The sequence below is a fragment of the Delphinus delphis genome, chromosome 3 (genome assembly GCF_949987515.2).
Source record: "Delphinus delphis chromosome 3, mDelDel1.2, whole genome shotgun sequence".
NCBI lineage: Eukaryota > Metazoa > Chordata > Mammalia > Artiodactyla > Delphinidae > Delphinus > Delphinus delphis.
This window is the reverse complement of record NC_082685.1, coordinates 100,243,248-100,261,969: the sequence shown is the minus strand read 5'-3', so window position 1 is coordinate 100,261,969 and position 18,722 is coordinate 100,243,248.

Sequence of the window (18,722 nt, the reverse complement as noted above, 5' to 3'; positions counted from 1 at the left end):
TATAGAATACAAGGTCAATATAAAAAAGCAATTGCATTTCTACATGCTAGTCATTATCCTCTGGAAGTGAAATTAAAGAAAAATTATATTCACAACAGCACAGAAAAACATGAAATACTTAGGGATAAAATTAACAAAATATGTGTAATACCTGTACATTAAAAATTTCAAGATACTAATGAAAGAAGTTTTAAAAGACTTAGATAAATAGAAAGATATACTGGATTCATAGATTAGTAGACTCAATATTGTTAAGATGGAAATTCTCCTCAAATGAATTAATGCAATCTTAATCAATAGCTCAGCAGGCTTTTTGTAGAAACTTAAAGTCAACTTTTAAGTTTACATGAGGTTGCAAACAACCTAGAGAACACTTTTGTTGAAGAAGCATAAAATTTCAAGACTTCTATTGACTGATCTCAACATTTACTATAAAGCTAGAGGAGTTCAGGCAGTCTGTTACTGGAATCAGTATATATGATTCCATGATTCCATTCCATACACATATATTTCAATATAATCAACAGTAAATTTTAAAAAATTGGCTCAAACGATATTGTTAATTGATTTTCAACAAAGTTTATCTTTTAATCAAATACTACTTGAAATGAACCTCAACACGTACTTTATACTGTAAACAAAAATATAACTGGAGGGCTTCCCTGGTGGTGCAGTGGTTGAAGGTCCGCCTGCCGATGCGGGGGACGCGGGTTCATGCCCCAGTCCGGGAAGATCCCACATGGCGTGGAGCGGCTAGACCGGTGAGCCATGGCCGCTGGGCCTGCACATCTGGAGTCTGTGCTCTGCAACGGGAGAGGCCACAACAGTGAGAGGCCCGCATACCGCAAAAAAAAAAAAAAAAAAAAAAAAATATATATATATATATATATATATATATATATATATATATAACTGGATATTGATCAGAGACTTAAATATAAGAGCTAAAATCATAAAACTTCTTGAGTAAAGCATAAATGTTGATGGCAAACTTGGGATAGGCAATGCTTTCTTAGGGCATAAAGCATACAAGTCATAAAAGAATGAAATTGATAAATTGGACTTTCTCAAAATTAAAAACTTTTGCTCCTTGAAAGACACCATTAAAAAAATGAAATGGGGCTTCCCTGGTGGCGCAGTGGTTGAGAGTCCGCCTGCCAATGCAGGGGACACGGGTTCGTGCCCCGGTCTGGGAGGATCCCACATGCCGCGGAGCGGCTGGGCCCGTGAGCCATGGCCGCTGGGCCTGCGCGTCCGGAGCCTGTGCTCCGCAACGGGAGAGGCCACAACAGTGAGAGGCCCGCGTACAGAAGAAAAAAAAAAAAAAAAAAATGAAATGACAAGCCAAAAGGTAGGAAAAATATCTGTAATACATATATCTGATAAAGGACTGGTTTTCCGAATATATGAAGAACTTTCACAACTCAGTAAGAAAATAACAATCCAAAACAATATCGGCAAAAGATTTGAACAGACATTTTATTAAAGAAGCTATCCAAAGGGCCAATAAGCACATGAAAAAATTGTTTGATGTCCTTGGTCTTCAGAAAACTGCAAATTAAAATCACAATGAGACAGCTCTATAAACCCACTGGAATGGCTAAAATTTTAAAAAGTTGAGAAAGCCAAGTGGCGCTGAGGATACGAAGCTACTTGAATTCTCATATATTACTTGTGGGAATGTAAAATGATGCAATCACTCTAGAAAACAGGTTGTAGTTTCTTAAAAGCTTAAATGGGTACTAATCATACAACTCAGCCATTTGCTCTTAGAACTTTGCCCAGGAAAAAGGAATATTACACAGAGAATTATACACAAAGGTCCATAGTGGCTCTACTCATAACAGCCCCCAAATGGATACAACCCAAATGTCCCTCAACAAGCAAATGGATAAACAAATGGTATATCCATAAAATGGAATACTTCTCAGAGGGGAAAAGAAAGAACAAGTTACAGATACATGCAACAACACTGACAAATCTCCATAAATTTATGCTAAGTAAATAAGCCAGACCCAAAAGAATACATGCTGTTTGTAGGAAATTCTGGAAAAAGTAAAACTAATCTATCATGTTAGAATGCAGATCAATTGCCTGAGATTGGGAGTGGAGGTAGGATTGACTGAAAAGTGTATTAGGAAGGCTTTGAAAGGGGAGATGCTCTTATTTGTAGTGATGGTTTACTCAAGTATATACATTTGTCAAGATGGTACACACAGTATGGGTGCATTTTATTGTATGTAAACTCTAACTCAATATAGGGTTTATTTTTTAAAGGAGGCTTCATGAGAAGAAAAAGAATATAATCCATGGCTGAAAACAGTATTTTTAACTATATATCTTAGAAAAGGGGGGGATATGAGAGTACATCATTGAAAATGTTTATTCTTTTTTTCAAATACAATTTCACTGTGCATTACAACTTAAGATGGCTGGTAAAAGCATCCTAGTTGGCATGATAAGAAAAGTGAAGAAGTCACCCTGAAATCAAAGCTGTGATTCCTGTTAAGCTTCTGAGCTAGTACAGAAGCTCTGGTCCTTGTGAACATACAAAGCAGTGTCCTGGAGATGCAATGTCACAAAGAATAAAACCCAAAAGGTTGGGGAGGTGGCGAAAGGGGGATAGTGCTAATACCAACCTGGCTCCTTTGCTGGGAATTCTTGTTATCTTGTTCTGTACTTATCTAGTGCCGTATTTAGAAAAGATTAAATCAAAACTGTGAAATTAAAACATGATGAGTGACAGTTGTGAGAGACAATAGCTGTGGCATTAGATTTTCATCATGTCAGGCCTGAGATCTGTATTTCAGATTACTTTTTTCCACTGGCACCAATCTTGAACTATATGTAGAAAAAAACAGATCACTCACTGCTGAAGGTTGGGGGAAGGTAGGACTTGACTTTAAATGAGTTGGAGGAGACTTTGAGGAATAATGAAATTGTTCTGTATTTTGACTGTGATGGTGGCTGTGTGTCTGTATGCATTCGTCAGATCTCACAGAACTGTGCACTAAAAAGGGTAAAAATTACTGCATGTAAATTATACCTGAATTTTTAAAAAGAAAAAAAATCAGTATTTTCCTAGAACTATTTCCCCAAAAATGTGTTTTAATGCAAAGGAGCTATTAATGGTCATCATAGGTATTACATATCTAAACATCCTCATTAGACTGTCAGTGTACAAAATGAGTCATCAGGCTGTTCTATTAATAGAAATTGAAATGTGTGAATAGCAATATTTTAGTAAGGATATAAGACATAAATAGCTGTAGATACTGTTGTGGGTTTTGGTTGATTTTTTTTCTTTGCATTTGTGTTCAAATGTAGTAAGTATAAGAGTTATTGTATATTTGAATGTTGCTCTTTTACATTTGCAAAATTAAGACACTTGATTGAAAGGAAAGCAGGAACTTCCCACCAGTAGATTACTCACGTTTAGTTTTAGAATGCTCTATATATGCTTTTTAATTACCTTTGTAAGTTGTTTAAAGTGAATAGATTGTTTTGTTTGTGCATATAAATACTAGTTCTCCAGCCTGAAAATGTATTTACACATCTATTTATTCATCATTCTATTGTATCTAACATCATTCTTATTAGTAATCTTTCTACAAAAAGAGCACTTTAGTAATATTTTGTGGGAGTGGCACTTAGTACAATATCTGGATGTAAAAATCAGGAAGAAAGTAAAACCTACCCCTCTGATCACTTTCCTTTTTATGCTAATGGCACTATCACTCTGGGAGTCAACTCAGGCTTAAAACCTAGTAGACAGTTTTGATTCCTTCCTCTTTGTTCTTTCTGTACCCAGTCATTTGCCCAGTCCTGAGCCTCCTACATCTGCTTTATCTTATATAGTTACCTCCTCCTCAGGAAACTAGTAACTTCTTGGTAGTGCCGGAAACTGAATGTGTGCATGAGCCAGGGAAGGTATTAAAAAAAATACAGATATCTAGACCCATCCCAGATGTGCTGAATCAGGATCCCTAGGTCGAGCCCAGGAATCTGTACTTTTTGAGAGTTTCTAGGAAAATGCAGAAAGCTGCCTATTTGTACCACCCAAACAGTCTCTCTTCTTAGAGACTGAGAGATGTAAGAAAGGATAACAGTGAAAAGTGGGACAAAAACATCGAGAGAAAGTGAAAGTCCTGTGGAGAACAGTGAATGAACAATGTTCCCCATTTCCCTACTTCCAGCCATCTAGCTCAAAACATGTAACCATCAGGCATTTGTGCTAATCCAAAACAAAAAGCAAAAACTGAAGATTTTCATCTAGGGGCATTGAAAACAAACATTGCCTGGGAGAACTATGACAGCTAGTAGCAAACTTGATTCTCGATGCCCTAAAATAAGATCATTTTGGAATTTGAGGACCTAGGGGCTTATGTATCCTAAATTGATGTATTTCTGGTGCTTTTCATAATACAAAAACACAATCAACGATTCCTAGACATTAGAAGAAAACCTGCAAAATGAAAGAAATGCATCAATAGAAAACCCAGCATAAGTAAACATAAATAATTCAGGGAACAAAGAACTCTTAAAAAAAAAAAAACTCTAATAAGTTTATCAGAGAAATTCGAGCAGATAGGATGTTATAATAAAAGAACAATCAGACACTAAGTAAAAGTTCTCAGAAACTGAAAGTATATTTGCCAAAGTGAAAACATAATTGGAAGGATTAAAAGATAAAATTAAGTAAATGCATGAAAATAGAAAAAAATCAAGAAAACATAAGATAGAAGAAAGTTATAACAAAAATAGAGAGTTCATCCAGATCCAAGATCTAAATAATAACAGTTTCATAAAGAAACATCAGAGAAAATAGAAACAGGAATTATTTAAAGAACTGAAGGGAGCCATGAGTCCTCAGACTAAAAGTTTTTACTAAATGATAAATAGAATAAATGAGAAAATGCCTACAAACTCCATGAACTTACAGAAAGTTAAGAATAAAAAGAGATTCAAAGGTTGGAGAAGAGAAAAAAAGGATTGAGATTCTGGCTTTCATATGATTTCTCATCTGCAATATTATTACAAGAAAATAAAGTAGTGCTCTCAAGCTTTTTGAAGAAAAGTTATCTTCAACCAAGAATTCTATAGCCAGCTTAAATATCAATTAGATGTAAAGGCAGAATAGAAACATTTTCAAATATGCAAGAATTAGTACATGTATCTCCCAAGCATTCTCTCTTTAAAAGATATTTGAGAGTGAAGGGAGTAAGTTAAGGAACAAAGATATGAGATCCAGCAAACAGTGGCTGTAACCTACTGCTACAATGCACAGGAGTCTCAGAGGGATAGCTGTGCACCAGGCCTAGAGAGCAATCAGTTCAGAGGCTGAAGGGGGACCGGAGGCTGGAAATGTCCTAGAAAAAGAGGTTTCCACAGACCAGGTAGTATGTTTGACAATTTTTAAAAAAAATTATGGGAGATAATGGAAGAAAAAAGTAAAAGGGCAAGACAATAAGAAACTTTAGGAAAAACAAGAGACTGTAGAAAAGGATATGTAATCATACTACACTATTTTCTCTGCTGTAACTAGTCATATAGTCATAATATAATGAAAATGCTGTTTAAGAATTTTTTTTAGTTGTGTCCAATCTATAGACAAACCTCAGAACAAGTATATAAATGTTATCAATCTCAATAAGATAAAAGGAAATATACAGATGACAGAATTTAACAGAAAGAAGAGAAAGGTAAAGAATGGGGAGCATATACCCTCTTCTAACAAAGTAAATATTCATATTGTCTGTCATTGATAAAAAAAATTTTTTGAGTCTTAAATATTTTACATAAAGTCATAGGTGGTGTAAGAGCGCGAAATCCACCTATCATAAGCAGGAAATCAATGGATAATGTAGTTCCAGGCATATAATATGTACTCAGTAAATGTCACTATCTTGATCAAAAACCATTAAAGAATTATGTTTACGTACCTCTCCATGATATTCATGATTCACTATAATTTCAAAACAGCTACCTTGGTGGCTTATTCTCCCTATAAACTCCCTACTCCAGCCAAATGAAACCATATCCACCATGCAACTATTGATACAAGCATGTGGTGGGAGAGATTAGTAAGAGTAAAGACTTAAGGATTCTGAGAAGCTGATGTACCTTGATGAAATAAAATTTAATCTGTAGAACTCAAAAGACACACATTTATTTAGTATTGGCCAATATGAAGCTTGCAAAGAAAAGATCACATTTAATCTGGCATAACAGGGACTCTGTTTCTATTTTGCCAGTTAGCCCCTAGTAAAGAGCTCTAATTAGAAACTTTGGAGTACTCTTCTTTAATCTCCTTAATACTGCAAATATCATGAAAACCACAGTGAGGAGCTGGAGGCAACATAAAGAAGATTATTGGTGTCCACAAGTAGCATAACAAGAGTGATTCTCCCTTTTGCACCCATTGGCAATTTGGATGGTCCAGAGGGAAGAATGATTCAGCTTGAAACACAGGACAATAATGATAGCTGAAAAAATCAACTGAAATAAGCTGAAAAGAGCTTCATTACATTTCAAGAGTGCATATTTTGTTCATCATGAATGCAGACGACTATTTCAGGTTGTCTTAGTATGGCGGCTGTAGGCAATATGTGTTCTCCGCATCAATATATTCATGGTAGTTATGTTCCTTTGGTTGTAAGCAATAGAAACCAGCTGGAGCTAACTCTTGGCCCCATTAAAAAATAGTTGGTAATAAATTGTAATGAAATAATAGAAAATAATGAACTGAAAAGAGTAAGTTAAAAATAAACATTGAAATTTTACATTTTTAAATAAATTAATATTTGGAAAGATACTGAGTAGCTCTCAGAATAAAAGGAAGAGTTAAACAATTGGGACTTGGGAAGACTGTGACTAGGGTTACTCTGGTATTCTCCATGCTGAAACGAACAAACAAACAAAAAGACCTGGTTGGTGTCTTTGAGCACTACCACTGAAATGACTCAGCTTCAACCACTTCTACAGTTTTGAAACTCACCCAGATTCAGATTCAGAAAGTAAACAGTCATGTGTTTTAGCCTTGGGAGGAAGGGGGAAGGGAAACCCTGCGGTTGACAGTCCGGCACAAAAATGTTGGAGTGGATGACGAGAGCTTTCTCAAAGGAAAGAGGGAAAATGCATGATGAGCAAACAAAATCAGGTGCCCGCTACAAACTGTCAAGGGCTCTTAAAAGACGTCATTCTCTTGCAGCTGCCTCTCTGGTCCTATTCTTATCCTTTCCTGCGGTTATAAGGATTCCCTTCATTTTCTTGCCCTGGTCGTAAGGTATTTTCAGTTTGCCCATCAATGTGGTTATAGTTTTAGCTGTAAGTATTTTTTTTCCTTTATTTTAGGGCTTAATTTTTATGGTCAAACTAATCTTTGTGGTAGAATTTTCTCTTACCCTGTACCATTAATAGATTAAAACATGTGAGATTTTGTATATTTGTCCAATAGTATCTCATAGCTTGATTATCATAATTAATAACTACTAAGTTCTTACTATGAACTCAGCATCATGTAGAAAGGGTGGCAAAGAAAGTTGGTTTTGGAAAGAGTTCATTATCCAGCTGAGAGAATACAAGATAAAAGTGTGAAATAACAGCCAATGGGAGAGAATAGTTTATAATTATTTTATAAAATGTGATCAGGTTATTTTAAAACAATAATTATTTTTAATGTTATTTTTCACATAATGCATTTTACTTATTGAAAATGGAATTTCCACATCTTCCTGTCGTGGGTTGAATTGTGTCCCCCAAAGAGATATGGTGAAGCCCTAACCCCTGATACCTGTGTATGACCTTATTTGGAAATAGAGTCTTTGGAGATGTAATCAATTTAGCATGAGTTCATTAGGATGGGCCATCATCCAATATGACTGATATCCTTATAAGAAGACAGAGAGAGACACACAGGAAGAATGCCATGTTATGACAGGGGCAAAGATAGGAATGATGCAGCTATAAGCCAAGGAATACCAAGGATCCACCATGACTATCACTAGAAGCTAAGAAGGATTCTACTCAGTCTCAGGGAAAGCATGGCCCTGATGATACCTTGATTTTGACTTCTGGCCTCCAGAACTGTGGAAGAATAAATATCTATTGTTATAAACCACTTAGTTTATGGTACTTTGTTACAGCAGCCCTAGGAAACAAATATACCCCACTTCTGTCTCTTCTCTTTTCTTCCACCAGCCCCAGATTATAACTCTTACCATTACTGTAAGACAGCACCTCCCAAATTTTAATATGCATACAAATTGCTTGAGGATCTTACTAAAGTGTTGATTCTAAGTCAGTAGTTCTAGGTGGGACCTGAGAGTCTGCATTTCTTATAAGTTCCCGGGTAATGTACATGCTGCTGGTCCAGAAACCTCACTTGGAAAAGCAAGGCTATATAAGAAAGTCAGCATGGAGATGCCTCTGTCAGGTGTGTGTCAGATCTAAGCTTTTTGACACAATGCTAACAATGATGAAGTGAAAAATCTATCCAGTGAGACAAAAAGAAAATGAGTAAATAGAATATCCAAAGAAAAAGAATAAGAAAAATTTCAAAATCAACTCTCAGATTATTCTCCAATCATCCACCATTCTCCCCACCCGCTCCCCTCCAAAGATTTAGAATACAAATATTTCAAACTTGCTTTCTGAAGAAGTGAATTTACCAATATAACAATAAGTTGATACTTTATGTGGTCACTTTTAACTTTATTTTTAAAATGGTGATTTCAAAAGCAAACAGTGCAGGGGACTTCCCTGGTGGCACAGGAGATAAGACTCCGCACTCCCTATGCAGGGGGCCCAGGTTTGATCCCTGGTCAGGGAACTAGATCCCACATGCATGCTGCAACTAAGAGTTCGCATGCCACAACTAAGGAGGCTGCCTGCCACAACTGAGGAGCCCACGTGCCCCAACTAAGGAGCCCGCCTGCCGCAACTAAGACCCAGTGCAACCAAATAAATAAATAATAATTAAAAAAAAAAAAGCAAACAGTGCAGACTGAGAGATGAGTGAACACCATAGAACAACACAGGCCAACCACCCTGCAGTTAATGACATTTCTATTGTATTTGGGAATAGTCGCCTTTTGCAAAGGAACAGAGACTAACTTTCAGAGCTTTTCAAACTGCCTGTTCTTGGACTTCACCTTCAGATAGTGGTTCTTTAGGCCTAGAGTCTGGCCCAGGGATTAGAATGTTTTAAGGCTCTGTGGGTAATTCTGTTGCAAAGTCAGGTTTGGGAAATACTGGTCCGAAATAAGAAAATTTACTCAATAGGTACTTCATTTTATTCTATACCTGAATTTCTAATTAAAAAGAAAAAAAATCTGCCTATATTAATACACAGTTAAAGCAAACACAGTATTATATATATAACTAATTTTAGAAATATGATTACCTGGCATCAGAACTTCAATATCAATTTTAGAACAGAGTGTTCTTGATTATAAAGATTTCTCCTAGTCTTCACAGAATAATATCTCATACCCTCATCCTCTGCCTAGTAGTTTACAAACCTAAGTGTACATTGGAATTCCATATGGGCTGATTTCCAGGCCCCAGCCCAGGACATTCTGAGTCGGCACTTCGAAGTGGGGTCTAAGAACATGCCTTTTGGCCATGTACCGCTGGCACTCTCCATACAGGTGGCCGGTGGGCTACAGCTGGAGAAATACTGCCTTGTTATTGCCCTCTGTGCTGAACCCTGCAGAGGAAGAAATGAACATGACTGCTCAAGAATCTGGCTGTTAACAATCTAAATCTATCCCAGGACCTTGCAAAGGGTAGTGACAGACTGAAAATGAGCATGGCATCTAATCAACAAGCGAGATGGCAGATAAGGACGTCTTTATGAAGTGTTCCCTGGTTTTTACAGTAAGCCACTCAAGGCCCACACATAATGCCAAGTTCCAACCTGATTTGCGTCACCACAGTTGTGGGTTTGAGCCAAGGCTAGTTATCAGACGTATTGAAAAGATAACCTCCCCAAATGTGGGACAAAATAAGACGCGAGCTCGGTGCGCCTGAAGCAAAAATCTGAGTGGAGGTCATCTCTAAGTCACTGTGGAAGGACGACGTTAGGGATTTGTTCCAACAAGCCTTTGAAAGAATTTCATCAGTGGACTATGGAGCTCTTAAAGTCAAAGACAACAAAGCCAGTTAATTCCCTGCTTGGTCGGGATTCAAAAGCTATAAAAATCTGTCCCGCTCTGTTGAAAGCGCCAGGACTGGTCCGCGTGCAGGAAAGGACGGGGGAGCAGGCGTCTTCGAGAAGTGGCTGAGCGCGCGGACCGGGAAATCCACCGGCAGCGGGTGCGGTGAGTCAGCGCTGAGTCACGCCGGGCGCTACGTGCCGGCCAAGGCGCCCCAGCCCGACGCGCAGCCGCTCGCGCAGCCGAGCTCCGGGCTTCCTGGAAAACCCTCCCCGAGCCGTTTGCCCCCAGGTCCCCATCCCGGACCCCCGCCGTCACACACTCACTCGCCTGCACGCACGCCTTCTCGTCCCAGCCTGGTGACATCTAGACTTCAGCACCGAAGAGTCACAGATGACAGTCGGTGACAGAGCTCCGGCGGATGCTTCAATCCCATGTGTTTCCTCAAGACGGAGATTCCAGTTGCTCTGGCTTTTTTCGTGTTTAGTTTTTTTTCATTTCTTTTCTTTTTTTTTTTTTTTTCCTGGCAGGGGAGTAACACACTGATCTTTTTATAGTTTCCAGTATTTTAAATGAAGCTCAGGAAGAATGGATTAATAAAACATGTGTTGAAAATTATGCATCAAATGGTCACACTGCTTTGGGGTCTAAAATTATTACAATGTGACTACAGTTAGAGCTTTGAATGCTGGGTAACTGGAGAAAAAGACTAACTCTGTTCTGATTTGCTTTTTGTTAGTGAAAAAAAATCTTTGCTGGTTTGTCCAATCACCTTTCTAATAACTAAATTATTTTGAAGACTGGAGACGTGTTTGGCAGCGATTTGATGTGAGGTTACCAAAGAACGGGGAGCCGTGTCTTTGTGTATCCTATTATATCCCACTGTCCTGAGGTACAGATGATACTTTGTTGGCCTTACAAAATATGGCAGTGATTGCATTTGTGCTGAAAGTTGATAGCAGGTATTATGTCATTGAGTGGCTAGTCAATGAGATAGTCCTGATGCAGATGGGGTAATTATTATTTAAGGGCAGTTTGAGGCTGATTTTCAAGACAGAGTCAGACTGGATCTTTAGAAGTTGTTGTACTGGCTGTTGCCAGTTGTTTTGCTTCTTTGGGAGAATTATATCCCTCCTTATCCCTGTGTGCGTGCAAGATGATGCAAAACATTGGAGTGTTTTTGTATTTTGACAGCCTTTCCTGCAGGGAAGGAGACTGAAGTAATTAGAGGTTGAACTGACTCACCAAGGTTACAGAGAAGCATGACTATCCAATTTTTTAAAAGGAGGGAAAAGCCACCAAACTGAAAAAATAATAAGGAAACATGAAGATATGAGAGCCCAGAAAAGCAAAATGAGTAGTTTCAACCAGAAGTAGAATCTATTATACTTGAACTGTTCATAACCAGAGATATACTTGTGTGCAAGGCTTTTAAAAAAGCATGTTATTCTCGTATAAAATATCTAAAATTTTAACTAAGCATATACAGATCTTCCTCAACTTACAATGCGCTTATATCCCAAAAAACCCATTGTAAGTTGAAAATAACATAAATCAAAAATGCATTTACGATACCTAACCTACTGAACATCATAGTTCAGCCCAGCCTACTTTAAACATGCTCAGAACACTTACATTAGCCTACAGTTGGGCAAAATCTATTTTATAATAAAGTGGTGAATATCTCATGTAATGTATTGAATACTGAAGGCAAAGAACAGAATGGTCGTAAGTGTGTTGGTTGTTCACCCTCGTGATCGTGTGGCTCACTGGGGGTTACTACTCACTGCCTCTGCCATTGTCATGGGGAGTCTACACCTCATAGCTCATGAGCTCGGGAAAAGATCAAAATTCCAAGTACCATTTCTACTGAATGTGTATCACTTTCTCACCATTGTAAAGTCAAAAAATCATAATTTGAACCATTGTAGGTAGGGGATCCTCTGTACATCATTTGTTTAAAAAACTGTGCATGGTTCTGATTCTTTCTTACTACCTTATCAATATTGATACTATCTTGGCACTTTATGGAGTCATACAGACTTCAGTTTGAAACCCAAGTTCACGTTATAACAGTGCGAACTTGGGCTACTTACTTGGCTTCACTAAACCTGTTTCCTTCTCTGTGAAATGGAGATTAAAATCACTATTTCATGGGCTTGTTAGACAGGATTAAAAGAGATGATGCCTGTAAAAGATTTAGCACAATGCTAGGCACATTAAAAACAAACAAATTCCTTCAGTAAATGAATGCTTGCATCCTGCTGTCATTGTTATTGAACTTGATTAAACTATAGATTAGGTCACAAAGAGGTAGTATTTTGTCCAGATCACAGAACTAATAAAGGCTTTGGGAATATACATCACAAACTGACCTTAGGCAAGATATTTGGGTAAGATTGTAAAACAGCTGGGTGAGTGTTTGATGTTCTTTGATTATGAAAGGAGAGCTGAAAGAGAATGCCTACAGTCATCAGTTGGCCAGAAAGGTGATGCAGAATAGCCAAGCAAGAGCCCTTTTCTTCTGTCCTCAGAGAGAACAAGTTGGCAGTGTAGAATGGCAGTCCCTAGGCAAAGAGAATATAACATTTGCCCTTTAAATTATAGATCAACTCTCTTGACATGCGATTCTTCATTATTTTGCAGAGACAGAAATTTAGTTCTTCCCACGTATAAAGTAATGAGCTTAGCTATTAATGGAGATTAGCAGCCAATCTCCAAGCAGCTCTGAGCCCCCCACCTATAAGACGTAAAAGTCATTCTCTTGAAATAATAAAATAAATATTTCTTTTATAATTACCTCCCTCCCAAATAAAGCAACTGTTTTGTACATGATTGTAGTCTCACATTTACAGAATCAAGAGGTGAACATGGTCACGAAAGCAACTGCATTTTATGATAGTTACTCTCTATAATAGTTTTCCATTTATTTCCTTTTGCTAATCCATTGAGTATTCTCTGCAATCTTCAGTATAGATCCTGGAGACTGAAAAATGAACAAGACAGACAAGACCTAATCGTCGAGGTTATGTTCTGGTAGGGAGAACAAACATTTTAAAAGTTAAGAAACTAACAAATTCAGTAAGTATCCAGAATTCTCAAAAAATTGATAAGTGCTAAAAAGGAAAATTCATAGGCTGCCATGTAGAATCCCAGAAGGAAATTATTTATATAGTTAGATCAAAGAAGAACTCTCAGAGGAGGTGACATTTAAGCTGAAGCTTGAAGGGTAAGAAGGGTTGCATAAAGCAGGGGGAATAACAGCTCAGGCAGAGGGCACAGGGATCACAAAGACAAAGACCTTGAGCCTGAAAGCACTTTGTTCAAAGAACTGCAAGTGAGGGGATGAGTAACATGACGTTAGGTTTGAGAGGCCAGATTCTGCAGAGCCTTGAAGGCCATAGTAAACATTCTGGATTATATGCTCAGTAAAATTGGCAGCTGGTTGAAAGGTTTTAGCAGAGGGTTCCATGACGTGATTTACATCGTCAGAAGACTGCCCTGTGGAAAATGCATCGCAGGGAGCAGGAATGGAATGGGGGTTCCTTTAGCATTGGTACAACAATGGCTAGTGAAGGCTGATATTGGGGCAGTGGAAATAGAGAGAAGTGGAGGAATCTGAGATATATGCTGGAGGGAGGAGAGCCAGAATGAGCTGATAGATTAGAGTGAGAGCCAGGAGCATGAGGAATCAAAGATGACCTCTGCTTTTCTGGGTACTGAGCACTTGGGGAGTCACCAAGTTCTTGGTGTTGTTTCCCCGCCAGTATTTAAAGTTGAGAGTTCTGAAATGTGTGCTCATACGTACACACGCATACACACTTGTGAAAACTCCCACTGCCACTAGAGCACTAAGTTCCACATAAGGAATGACCAAGTGAACGCTTAAGTGAATACCCCACCCTTAATGGTGTTTTGTCTCTACCTCTGTACTTTTGTCCAGGCACATAAAGTTGCAAGGCACATAATACCTTCCCCTCTCCTCTCCTCTCCCCTTTTAATCTGTGTATTCAAATCCAGCTCAATATTCATGCACAGGTAAAGTCCTATTTTCTCTATGAAGCCATCACTAACAGCCAGGTCAAATGGATCTTGCTGTCCATGTCCAATCCGCTTGACACTTGAACTTTGGCCTTGTCATATGGCTATACCAAAGGTTTACATGTCTCATAAATGTCTATATAAATGTCTCTCCAACTGAACTTTAAACCCTCTTAAGACCAGAGACAGATTCTCATACACCCATTATAGCACCCACAGTATCAGCAGCATGTTTTGAACATAGGAGGGGCTCAGTAGCAATGCAATCACTGGCATTTTTACATGGATGGAAACTTGGTGATCACCCAGGCTAAGAGTCCATATATTTGGTAAATAGATTAGGTCACAAAGAGATAGTAGTCTGTCCAGATCATAGAACTCATAGAATGTTTGGGAATATACATCACAAACATGTGGGCTCAGTCACCTTAAGTGGGATCCTTTACTTCTGGGCCTCCATTTCTCATTTTAAACAAGAAGGAGTTTACACCTTGTGACCCCAAAAGCTCTTTTAGGATTTCTTTTTTTTAAACCATAGTTTACTGTCTATTGTTATGAGCCAGATACTGAAGTAAGCACTTTAGACATGCTTTTACTTGATTCTTGTAAAAGCAACTTTGTGAGGTGAGACGGTACTATTCTCATTTTCACAGACTGGGAAACTAAGAAATAGGAAGTTTAAGTAGGTTGCCCAAGAGTACTCAGGTAATAAGCAGCAGAATATATTTGAATTGGAATCCTGGCCTGTCCAACTGCAAAGGCTGAGATCTTCATCATAATGCTATGCTGCCTCATTTCTACACTCTTCATTTTTATAGAGACTGAGAAAAGTTAGATATTTTACTCAGAACTTCACATCCAAGAACTGGTAGAGGTAGGCCTGGATTCCAACACCAGCTCTCTTTCCTTTATAACATGCTTCAGGTATCAATTTTATCAATGAGTATTCAGAATGGGGGGTAGTTTTAACCTATTTCAATGAATATACTGGTATTGAATATAATTCAACAACGAACATAGTCGATTGTGTTTGTTGAATAAATAAATGAGTTTATCTTCTAGTTTACAAAATACCTCTATGCTTCACCAGTTCTATGTCAAAGTCAATGAAAAGGCAAGTAACTGATAGATTCCAGTAAGTAACTGTGGGAACACCCTGGAGTGTGAGGGGTGGCAGTCATCACTATAGTATAGGAGACAGCCTCTGCGGGCAGTTTGTTGAGAAGAGTAGAGTATAAATTATATTCCCTCTTAATCATGTCGACAAGGAATGACCTAGTTTATGTCATCTCTATCTCCAAGGAAGAATAAACGTGGTTCCCTGCCCTAAGTTCAAACTATGATGTGGATCACCCCAGAACCCACTTTTCCTCAGGGAAGGAGAATCTCTCAGGGTGTAGCCCATGAAATACATAAAAGAAAAGCATGGACCCCCCCCCCGCCCCCCCGCCACCTGCAGGAATTTGTAATCTACTTTAGGAAACAAAGTAAGAGAGGAATTCTAGGGCCTAACAGGTCTGTCCTTGATCACGTTCTGTCCTTTGAATAAGTCCCCTGAAATGACCTTGCTGGGTGCTCTGTGAAGCCAAGCAAGCCTGGGCCCCACTCAGCATCTCAGGCCTTCTGGTTTCTCAGGTCTGAAGTCAATGAGGGCAGCATTAAGGTGACAAAGACCTTCTGGAGAGCCCTCTGTGAGAAAGAAACAATTTTGAAGGGAGAGATCAACACTAGAAGGATGATGACAGTGATGATCTTAATCACGTGTCCCAAGCAAGTTATTCCTAGAGCTACCCTGGGATTTTCCACAGCCAGACCAAAGCATAAAGCTGGCATTCATCCCAGTAGACCAGGGCTTGTTTTGAGTCTCCTCAGCAATTCGACAGACCCTGAGGAAACTTAAGTAATAGTGAAAAAACAGACTCTCCCATGGCTTCAAACGTCAGAGCGTTGCCCTTAGAGTTAAAAATGATCATTTGCAACTTTGTGTGTGTTTTTGCTACAAGTGTACATAACGTGTATTTATAAGTATGACTGGAGAATGATTCACCAACATTTCCAGATGAGTTCTAAAGACGAACTTCTGGGTAGCTTGAATAACATATGTATATGGCAAGGAACGTTTATTCTTATTAATAATTGTCAGAAAGCACAGTTCCGCTTATTAAAGCACTTCCCAAATGTTAGTCTATATACATATTTTCTTTTCAACAATATAATCAGATGAAATGAAAGATCTGTGTGTGAGGGCAGGCCCTAATTCAGCTGACATCTGGCCACTTGCATTTGTCCTCTTTCATATGGCCAAGACTTTGCCTCTAAACTTCAGACTTTGTGGGACAGAACCTCCTTTCTAATGGAAAAGGTTGGTTTTGTTTTGTTTCAGAATCTAGGAGAAAGACTCAGAGGCCCAAATGAGTTCTATGTCTATCTTGAATAAAATCTAGAGACCCACATTGAAAATGCTGTTATCCACACTTTACATTAATATAGGGAATGGCTGTAGTAAACAGTAAACGAATTCACCATTAACCAGTGCTGGTTAATGATAATCACAGCATTTGCATAGTGCTTTGTCCTGCGACAGTGCAATCTTTAGTTTTACATAATACCCTTTTGAGGCAAACTGGCATGATATCATTATCCTCCCTTTGTAGATAAATTAACTAAGTCAAGAGATTGAAAGCTTTGAGGCCACCCAGAGATCAAGCAAAGCCAAATACAGACTACTGGCCCCTGCGGCTGTTGTTTTATTACCTGAGGACATGGCAATTCCTGCAGACTTTGTACTTTGATAGCCTTAGGGGGTGAAACTAGGATTGCCCACCCACTCTTGAATAAGAGGTGTAGGGTGTTTAGGCCAGAGGTGTGGTGAGGCATCTTGAATGCTTTGTCGGGTGAAGTTTCTCAAATCAGAAGGAAGCCCAGAGGCATGGATATTGCTGCCACATCAAAAATGTTGAAGTATAGTAAATACCTGGTTACTATATAAGGGCAATACATTAATAAAACCACAATATGACTGAATGTCCTAAAGGAGCCTTCAGGATGCCAGGAACAAAGCAGTGCTCTTAAGTGTGTGCTGGGGTGAAATTCAAGGGCACTGTGCCTCTGATGAGTTTGGCAAAGAGGAAACCAAATGTGAACCTTTGGACCACCCACCGTACTTCCACCTAAGTGATGGGGGGGGGATGGGAAGGGGGTGGAGCTGGAAACAGACTTTCCTTGTTTAAAATTTAGATTTTTATCTTGGCTCAAAAGGAATTTTACCTCAAACGTCCCCAAATCTAGAGGCACATATCCCTCCTTCAGAACAAACTCACGGAATTAAACAATAAACCAACATGTAAAAGGGGGTGCACATTACATACTGTCACTAAAGACGCGTGCATGAACGTCCCTTCACCTCTAAGCATTTACAATCTTGGTAGCTGGATGTGCAATGCTATGTGTACAACAGGTAATTAAATCCTACCAATCAAAAGTTCATACTCAGTCAAAATGAGCAAATGTACAATGATAATTATTGTCATGATCACGACAAATAACATTTACTCTGGGCTTACCATATGCCAGATCTTAGGGTAACATCTATATCTCATTTAATCCTCACAATAAGCCTAGAAGACGCTATTATTCCTAGTTTTACAGAAGCAGAATCTTGGATCAAAAAATTTGCCCAATGTTATCCAGCTATTTGTTTGCCACTAGGGTCTATGATATTATGACTGGGCATATATATTTCACTGGGCATGAAATTCCAAACACAGACTCAGGTATAGCATTGTTACTGAATTGGTCGTATAGACGCCCCCCTTGGGCCCTAGCCTGACAGAAGCCCCCTGCCTCAGCTGGGAAGGTTCTTTCTCTGTTCAGATTCACACAGCCAATAAGGAAACCGTTGCTGAGACTGAAACAGTACAAGCTTTATTCAATGGCCAGAGAATGGAGAAGGAGGACTTAGTTTGCAAATCAACTTCTCAACCCCACTTGGGCTGAGACACCATATACATAGGAGGGTCCAGGTAATAGGGAGGGAACTGAGTAAAGAGAGAAATATTCATGACTTAACAGTCCTTGTAGGGCTCTTCTGGCTGTTGCCATGGCAATTAACTATCATGGCACTGGTGGGTGTGTTGTATGGCATGCTAATATATTACAGTGAGTCTATTATGAGGTCAAGGTCAACTGGAGGTCAGGTCTTCTGCCATCTTGGGCCTACTTGGTTCAACCAGTTCTGGTGGACTCTTGTTTTTCATTTCTGGTGGTTTCCTGTAAGACAAGGATAATGCTTCTCCACAGCCTACATTTTTCCCTGGAGGAAGAGGGAGGGTTAGAGCTGAAGGCTAACAGCCATGGTAACAGCATGTAGTTTTATTTCTCTATCATTAATCTTAGCCTAGCCCTACTTCCACTGCCAGTGGAAAACTGCATTTTGCTAATTCAAAACTCATTTTCTATTGAGTAATTCTCACTGAACTCAAGATTACTCTTTCTCTATCTTTCCTATCCCCTTTTCTGGGGATG